We start from the raw sequence: 9,686 nt of genomic DNA, 5'->3' as shown, positions 1-9,686 counted from the left end.
GTTGATGTAATAGGCAGTAAGAAGTAGTACAATTCAAGTTTAAGTTATCGATTATTGAGTTTTTACCCTTCTTTGGTGCATGGGACATCAGCTAGGACCTTACGATTTTGCATGAAGGGATGTCTAACAGCCGCGTTGCTCGGGGGAATGTGAAAAGTGTTCATATGTAGTAAAATCCTGAGAAATCACTCCGTTTTCGTTATTTGTTGTCGAATGGACTTAATGCTAGATCGTCACATTGGCCGCTCTTCTCTCTGAAACGGTAACATTTATCATCGACAAAGCTATGTCGCCTGCTGCGGTATGCGGAGACACTAAAAGCACCATAGTAGATCACAGATGAAGCTACTAAGTTGACGTAATTGCCAGTAAGAAGAAATACAATTCAAGTTTTAGTTATGGATTATTGACTTTTTAGCCGGCTTTGGTGCCTTGGACATGAGCTATGACCTTAAGATTTAGCATGGTAGGAAAACGAGCAGCCGCGTTGCATGGGAGAATGTGAAAAGTGTTCATATGTAGTAAAAACCTGAGAAATCCGTCCGTTTTCGTCATTTGTTATCGAATCGATTGAAAGCCATATCGTCATATTATCCCCTCCTCTCTATGAAACGGTTACATTTATCATCTGCAAAGCTATGTCGCGTAATGCGGAATGCGGAGACACTTAAAAGTACCACAGTAGAACACAGAGGAAACTTCTAACTTGATGTAATAGCCAGTAAGAAGAAGTACAATTCAAGTTTTTGGTATCGATTATTGACTTTTTACCTTTGTTTGGTGCCTTGAAAATGAGCTAGGACGTTAAGATTTTGAATGAAAGAAGGACTAGCACCTGCGTTGCATGCGAGAAGGTGAAAAGTGTTCATATGTAGTGAAAACCTGAGAAATCCGTCCGTTTTCGTCATTTGTTATCGAATCGATTAAAGCCACATCGTCACATTGGCCGCTATTCTCTCAGAAACGGTTACATTATCGTATGCAAAGCTATGTCGCATGCTGCGGTATGCGTAGACACTAAAAGCACCGTAGTAGAACACAGATGAAGCTTCTAAGTTGATGTAATAGCCAGTAAGAAGCAGTACAATTCAAGTTTTAGTAATGGATTATTGACTATTTAGCCGGCTTTTGTGCCTTGAACATGAGCTAGGACCTTAAGATTTTGCATGAATGGAGGAGTATCAGCCGCGTTGCTCGGGAGAATGTGGAAAGTGTTCATATGTAGTAAAAACCTGAGAAATCCGTCCGTTTTCGTCATTTGTTATCGAATCGTCTTAACGTCACATCGTCACATTGGCCGAACTTCTCTCTGAAACGGTTACATTATCGACTGCAAAGCTATATCGCGTGCTGCGGTTTGCGGAGACACTAAAAGCTCCATAGTAGAACACAGATGAAGCTTCTAAGTTTATGTAATAGCCAGTAAGAAGTAGAACAATTCAAGTTTTAGTTATCGATTATTGACTTTTTAGCCGGCTTTCATGCCTTTGGCATGAGCTACGACCTTAAGATTTTGCGTGAAAGGAGGACTAGCAGCCGCGTTCCACGGGCGAATGTGAAAAGTGTTCATATATTAAAAAACTGTGAAATCCATCCGTTTTCGTCATTTGTTATCGAATCGATTTAAAGCCAGATCGTCACATTGGCCTCTCTTCTCTCTGAAACCGTTACATTTATCGTCTGCAAAGCTATGTCGCGTGCTGCGGTATGCGGAGACACTAAAAGTACCATAGTAGAACACAGAAGAAGCTTCTAAGTTGATGTAATAGCCCGTAAGATGTTGTACAATTCAAGTTTTAGTTATCGATTATTGACTTTTTACCATTCTTTGGTGCCTTGGACATGAGCTAGGACATTAAGATTTTACATAAAGGAGGACTAGCAGCCGCGTTGCACGGGAGAATGTGAAAAGTGTTCATATGTAGTATAAACCAGAGAAATCCGTCCGTTTTCGTCATTTGTTATAGAATCGACTTAAAACAAGATCGTCACATTCGCCGCTCTCCTCTCTGAAACGGTTACATTTATCGTCTGCAAAGCTATGTCGCGTGCTGTGGTATGCAGAGACACTAAAAGCACCATAGTAGAACAAAGATTAAGCTTCTAAGTTGATGTAATAGCCTGTAAGAAGTAGTACAATTCTAGTTTTAGTTACCGATTACTGACTTTTTACCCTTCTTTGGTGCCTTGGACAAGACCTAGGACCCTAAGATTTTGCATGAAATTAGGAGCTGCAGCCGCGTTGCACGGGAGAATGTGTAAAAGTGTTCAGATGTAGTAAAAACCTGAGAAATCCGTCCGTTTCGTCATTTGTTATCGAATCGACTTAAAGTCAGATCGTCACATCCGCCGCCCTTCTCTCTGATACTGTTACATTAATCGTCTGCATAGCTATGTCGCGCGCTGCGGTATGCAGAGACACTAAAAGCACCATAGTAGAACACAGCTGAATCTTCCAATTTGATGTAATAGCCAGTAAGAAGTAGTAAAATTCAAGTTTTAGTTATCGATTATTGTCTTTTTAACAGGTATTGGTGCCTTGGACATGGGCTAGGACCTTAAGATGTTGCATGAAAGTAGGAATAGCAGCCGCGTTGCATGGGAGAATGTGATAAGTGTTCATATGTAGTATAAACCAGAGAAATCCGTCCGTTTTCGTCATTTGTTATCGAATCGACTTAAAGCCATATCGTCACATTGGCCGCTCTTCTCTCTGAAACGGTTACATTTATCGTCGGCAAGTTATGTCGCGTGCTGCGGTATACGGAGACACTAAGACACCATAGTAGAACACAGATGAAGCTTCTAAGTTGATGTAATAACCAGTAAGAAGTAGTACAATTCAAGTTTTAGTTATCGATTATTGACTTTTTACCATTCTTTGGTGCCTTGGACATGAGCTTTGACCTTAAGATTTTACATGAAAGGAGGACCAGCAGCCGCGTTGCACGGGAGAATGTGAAAAGTGTTCATATGTAGTAAAAACCATTGAAATCCGTCCGCTTTCGTCATTTGTTATCGAATCGACTTAAAGCCAGATCGTCACATTGGCCGCTCTTCTCTCTGAAACGCTTACATTTATCGTCTGCAAAGCTATGTCGCGTGTTACGGTATACAGAGACACTAAAAGCACCATAGTAGAACACAGATGAAGCTTCAAAGTTGATGTAATAGCACGTAAGAAGTAGTACAATTCAAGTTTTATATATCTATTATTGACTCTTTACCCTTCTTTGGTGCCTTGGACATGAGGTAGGACCTTAAGTTTATGCATGAAAGGAAAACTAGAAACCGCGTTTCACGGGAGGATGTGACAAGTGTTCATATGTAGTATAAACCAGAGAAATCCGTAAGTTTTCGTCATTTGTTATAGAATCGACTTAAAGCCAGATCGTAATATTAGCCGCCCTTCTCTCTGAAACGGTTACATTTATCGTCTGCAAAGCTATGTCGCGTGCTGCGGTATGTGGAGGCACTAAAAGCGCCATAGTAGAACACAGATGAAGCTTCTATGATGATCTAATAGCCAGTAAGTTTTAGTACAATTCAAGTTTTAGTTATCGATTATTTACTTTTTACCCTACTTTGGTGCCTTGCACTAGAGCTAGGAACTTAAGATTTTGCATGAAAGGAGGACTACCAGCCGCGTTGCAAGGGAGAAGGGAGAGTGTGAAAAGTGTTCATATGTAGTAAAAACCTGAGAAATCCGTCCGTTTTCGTCATTTGTTATCGAATCGACTTAAAGCCAGATCGTCACATTGGCCGCTCTTCTCTCTAAAACGGTTGTTCTTATCGTCTGAAAGCTATGTCGCGTGCTGCGGTATGCGGAGACACTAAAAGCACCATAGTAGAACACAGCTGAAGCTTCAAATTTGATGTAATAGCCAGTAAGAAGTAGTAAAATTCAAGTTTTAGTTATCGATTATTGTCTTTTTAGCAGGTTTTGGTTCATTGGACATGGGCTAGGACCTTAAGATTTTGCTTGAAAGTAGGACTTGCAGCCTCGTTGCATGGGTGAATGTGAAAAGTGTTAACATGTAACAAAAACCAGAGAAATCCGTCCGTTTTCGTCATTTGTTATCGAATCAACTTAAAGCCAGATCGTCACATTGGTCGCTCTTCTCTCTGAAACGGTTACATTTATCGCCTGCAAATCTACGTCGCTTGCTGCGGTATGCAGAGACACTAAAAGCACCATAGTAGAACACACATGAACCTTCTAAGTTGATGTAATAGCCAGTAGGAAGTAGTACAAATCAAGTTTAGTTACCGATTATTGACTTTTTACCCACATTTGGTGCCTTGTACATGAGCTAGGACATTAAGATTTTGCTTGAGAGGAGCACTAGCAGCCGCGTTGCACAGGAGAATGTGAAAAGTGTTAATATGTACTAAAAACCTGAGAAATCCGTCCGCTTTCGTCATTTGTTATCGAATCGACTTAAAGCGAGATCGTCACATTGGCCGCTCATCTCTCTGAAACGCTTACATTTACCGTCTGCAAAGCTATGTCGCGTGCTGCGGTATGCGGATACACTAAAAGCACCATAGTAGAACACAGATGAAGCTTCTAAGTTGATGTAATAGCCAGTTAGAAGAAGTAAAATTCAAGTTTTAATTATCGATTTTTCAATTTTTACCATTCTTTGGTGCCTTGGACATAAGCTAGGACCTTAAGATTTTACATGAAAGGAGGGCCAGCAGCCGCGTTGCACGGGAGAATGTGAAATTTTTCATATGTAGTAAAAACCTGAGAAATCCGTCCGCTTTCGTCATTTGTTATCGAATCGACTTGAAGCCATATCGTCACATTGGCCGCTCTTCTCTCTGAAACGATTATGTTTAACAGCTGCAAAGCTATGTCAAGTGCTGTGGTATGCGGAAACACTAAAAGCACCATAGTAGAACAAAGATGATACTTCTAAGTTGATGTAGTAGCCAGTACGAAGCAGTGCAATTCAAGTTTTAGTTATCGATTATTGAATTTTTACACGGCTTTGGTGCATGGGACATCAGCTAATACCTTAAGATTTTGCATGAAGGGAGGTCTTGCAGCCGTGTTGCACGGGGGAATGTGAAAAGACTTCATATGTAGGGAAAACCTGAGAAATCCGCTCGTTTTCGTCATTTGCTGTCGAATCGACGTAATGCCAGATGGTCACAATGGCCGCTCTTCTCTCTGAAACAGTTCCATTTATCGTTTGCAAAGCTATGTCGCGTGCTGCGGTATGCAGACACACTAAAAGCATCATAATAGAACACAGAAGAAGCTTCGAAGTTGATTTAATAGCCAGTTAGAAGCAGTACAATGAAAGTTTTAGTTATCGATTATTGACTTTTTTCCTATCTTTGGTGCCTTGGACATGAGCTAGGACCTTAAGATTTTGCATGGAAGGAGGTCTAGCAGCCGCGTTATACGGGAGAATGTGAAAAGTGTTCATATGTAGTGAAAACCTGAAAAATCCCACCGTTTTCGGCATTTGCTATCAAAACGACTTAATGCCAGATCGTCATAATGGCCGCTCTTCTCTTTGAAACGTTTACATTTATCGTGTGCAAAGCAATGTCGCGTGCTGCAGTATGCGGATACACTAAAAGCATCATAATAGAACACAGAAGAAGCTTCTAGGTTGATGTGATAGCAATTACGATGCAGGGCAATTTAAGTTTTAGTTATCGATTACTGACTTTTTAGACGGCATTGGTGCCTTGGACATGAGCTAGCACCTACATTTTTTGCATGAAGGGAGGCCTAGCGGCCACGTTGCCTGGGAGAATGTGAAAATTGTTCATATGTATTGAAACCTGAAAAATCTGCCCGTTTTCGCCATTTGCTAACGAATCGACTTAATGCCAGATCGTCATATTTGCCACTCTTCTCTCTGACACGGTTACATTTATCGCGGGCAATGCTATGTCGCGTGCTTTGGAATGCCTACACACTAAAAGCACCATAACAGAACACAGAAGAAGCTTCGAAGTTGGTGTAATAGCCAGTTAGAAGCAGTACAATGAAAGTTTTAGTTATCGATTATTGACTTTTTAGCTAGCTTTGGTGTCTTGGACATGAGCTAGGACCTTATGATTGTGCATGGAAGAAGGTCCAGCTGCCGCGTTATACGGGAGAATCTGAAAATTGTTCATAAGTAGTAAAAACCTGAGAAATCCGCCAGTTTTCGACATTTTCTATCGAATCAGCTTAAATCCGGATCGTCACATTGGCCGCTCTTCTCTCTGAAACGCATACGTTAATCGTCTGCAAAGCTATGTCGCGTGTTGCGGTATGCAGAGACACTAAAAGCACCATAGTAGATCAAAAGTGAAGCTTCTAAGTTGATGTAATAGCCAGTAAGAAATAGTACGATTCAAGTTTTAGTTATCGATTACTGACTTTTAGACGGCTTTGCTGACTTGGACATAAGCTAGGACCTTAAGATTTAGCATGAAGGGAGGCCTAGCAGCCATGTTGCACGAGAGAATGTGAATATTGTTCATATGTAGTGAAAACCTGAGTAATCCCGCGGTTTTCCTCATATGTAATCGAATCGACTTAATGCCAGTTCGTCATATTGGCCACTCTTCTCTCTGAAACGGTTACATTTATCGTCTGCAAAGCTATGTCGCGTGCTGCGTTACGCGGAGACACTAAATGGACCATAGTAGAATACAGAAGAAACTTCTAAGTTGATGTAATAGCCTGTAAGAGGCAGTACAATTCAAGTTTAAGTTATCGATTATTGACTTTTTACCCTTCTTTGGTGCCTTGGACTTGAGCTAGGAACTTAAGATTTTGCATGAAAGGAGGTCTTGCAGCCGCGTTGCACGGGAGAATGTGAAAAGCGTTCATATGTAGTGAAAACCTGAGAAATCCGCCCGTTTTCGTTACTTCCTATCGAATCGACTTAATGCCAGATCGTCATATTGACACCAAAAGCACCATTATAGACCACAGAAGAAGCTTCTAAGTTGTTGTAAGAGCCAGTACGAAGCAGTGTAACTCAAATATTAGTTATCGTTTATTGACATTTTAGACGGCTTTGGTGGGTTGGATATGAGCTAAGACTTTAAGATTTTGCATGATGGGAGGTCAAGCAGCCACGTTGCACGGGAGAATGTGAAATATGTTCATATGTAAAGAAAACCTGAGAAAGCCGCCCGTTTCCGTCATTTGCTATCGAATCGACTTAGCGCCACATCGTCATATTGGCCGCTCTTCTCTCTGAAACGGTTACATTTACCGTGTGCAAAGCTATGTCGCGTGCTGCAGTATGCGGAGACACTAAAAGCATCATAATGGAACACAGAAGAAGCTTCTAAGTTGATGTGATAGCCAGTACGAAGTAGTAAAAGTCAAGTTTTAGTTATCGATTATTGACTTTTTAGACGGCATTGGTGCGTCGGACATGAGCTAGGACTTTAAGAATTTGCATGAAGGGAGGTCTAGCAGCCGCGTTGCTCGGGGGAATGTGAAAAGTGTTCATATGTAGTGAAAACCTGAGAAACCCTCCCGTTTTCGTCATTTGCTATCGAATGGCCTATATGCCAGATCGTCAGATTAGACGCTCTTCTCTCTGAAACGACTACATTTATCGTGTGCAAAGCTACGTCGCGCGCTGCGGTATGCGGAGACACTAAAAGCACCATAATAGAACACAGATCAAGCCTTTAAGTTGATGTGATACCCAGTACGAAGCAGTAGAAATCATGTTTTGGTTATCGATAATTGACTTTTTAGACGGCTTTGGTGGCTTGGACATGGGCTAGGACCTTAAGGTTTTCCATGACGGGAGGTCTAGCAGCCGCGTTGCGCGGAGGAATGTGAAAAGTGTTCATATTTAGTGAATACCTGGGAAATGCACCCGTTTTCGTCATTTGCTATCGAATAGACTGAATGCCAAATCGACATATTGGGCGCTCTTCTCTCTGAAACGTTTACATTTATCGTGTGCAATGATATATCGCGTGGTGCGATTTGCGGAGACACTAAAAGCACCATAATAGAATAGAGAAGAAGCTTCCAAGTTGATGTGATAGCCAGTTAGAACGTACAATTCGAGTTTTAGTACTCGATTATTGATTTTTTAGACGGCTTTTGTGCCTTGGACATGAGCTAGGACCTTAAGATTTGGCATGAAGGGAGGTCGAGCAGCCGCGTTGCATGGGGCAATTTGAAAAGTGTTCATATGTAGCAAAAAGCCGAAAAATCCGCCCGTTTTCGTCATTTCCTATCGAATCGACTTAATGCCAGATCGTCATATCGGCCGCTATTCTCTCTGAAACGATTACATTTAGCGTGTGCAAAGCTATGTCGCGTGCTGCGGAATGCCGACACACTAAAAGCACCATATTAGAACACAGAACAAGTTTCTAAGTTGATGTGATAGCAAGTACGAATCAGTACAATTCACCTTTCAGTTATCGATTATTGACCTTATAGACGGCTTTTGTGTGTTGGGCATGAGGTAGGACCTTAAGATCTTGCATGAAGGGAGCTCTAGCAGCCGCGTTGCTTGGGGGAATGTGAAAAGTGTTCATACGTAGTGAAAACCTGAGAAATCTGCCCGTTTTCGTCATTTGCTATGGAATCGACATAATGCCAGATCGTCATTTTGGCCGCTTTTCTCTCTGCAACGGTTACATTTATCGCGTGCTAAGCTATGTCGCGTGCTGCGGTATGCGGAGGCACAAAAAGCACCATAACAGAACACAGAAGAAGCTTCTAAGTTGATCTGATAGCCAGTACGAAGCAGTAAAATTCAAGTTCTAGTTATCGATTACTGACTTTTTAGACGGCTTTGGTGGCTTGGACGTGAGCTAGGACTTTACGATTTTTCATGAAGGGAGGTCTATCAGCCGCGTTGCGCGGAGGAATGTGAAAAGTGTTCATATTTAGTGAAGACCTGAGAAATCCGCCCGTTTTCGTCATTTGCTATCGAATCGACTGAATGCCAGATCGTCATATTGGGCGCTCTTCTCTCTGAAACGGTTACATTTATCGTGTGCAATCTGTGTCGCGTGCTGCGGTATGCGGACACACTAAAAGCACCATAATAGAACTCAGAAGAAGCTTCTAAGTTCGTGTGATAGCCAGTACGAAGCAGTACAAATCAAGTTTTAGTTGTCGATTACTGATTTTTAGACGGCTTTATTGCCTTGGACATGAGCTAGGACCTTAAGATTTTCCATGAAGGGAGGTCTAGCAGCCGCGTTGCACGGAGGAATGTGAAAAGTGTTCATATGTAGTGAAGACCAGAGAAATCCTCCCGTTTTCGTCATTTGCTATCGAATCGACTGAATCCCAGATCGTCATATTGGGCGCTCTTCTTTCTGAAACGGTTACCTTTATCGTGTGCAATGCTATGTCGCGTGCTGCGGTATGCGGAGACACTAAAGGCACCATAACAGAATACAGAAAGCTGCTAAGTTGATGTGATAGCCAGTTAGAAAGTATAATTCAAGTTTTAGTAATCGATTATTGACTTTTTAGACGGCTTTTGTGCGTTGGACATGAGCTAGGACCTTAAGATTTGGCATGAAGGGAGGTCTAGCAGCCGCGTTGCAGGGGGGAATGTGAAATGTGTTCGTATGCAGTGAAAACATGAGAAATCCGCCCGTTTTCGTCATTTGCTGTCGAATCGACTTAAAGCCAGATCGTCATAATGGCCGCTCTTGGCTCTGAAACGATT

The sequence above is a fragment of the Schistocerca gregaria genome, unplaced genomic scaffold (genome assembly GCF_023897955.1).
Source record: "Schistocerca gregaria isolate iqSchGreg1 unplaced genomic scaffold, iqSchGreg1.2 ptg000537l, whole genome shotgun sequence".
Classification (NCBI taxonomy): domain Eukaryota; kingdom Metazoa; phylum Arthropoda; class Insecta; order Orthoptera; family Acrididae; genus Schistocerca; species Schistocerca gregaria.
Note: the sequence above shows the minus strand (reverse complement) of the source record.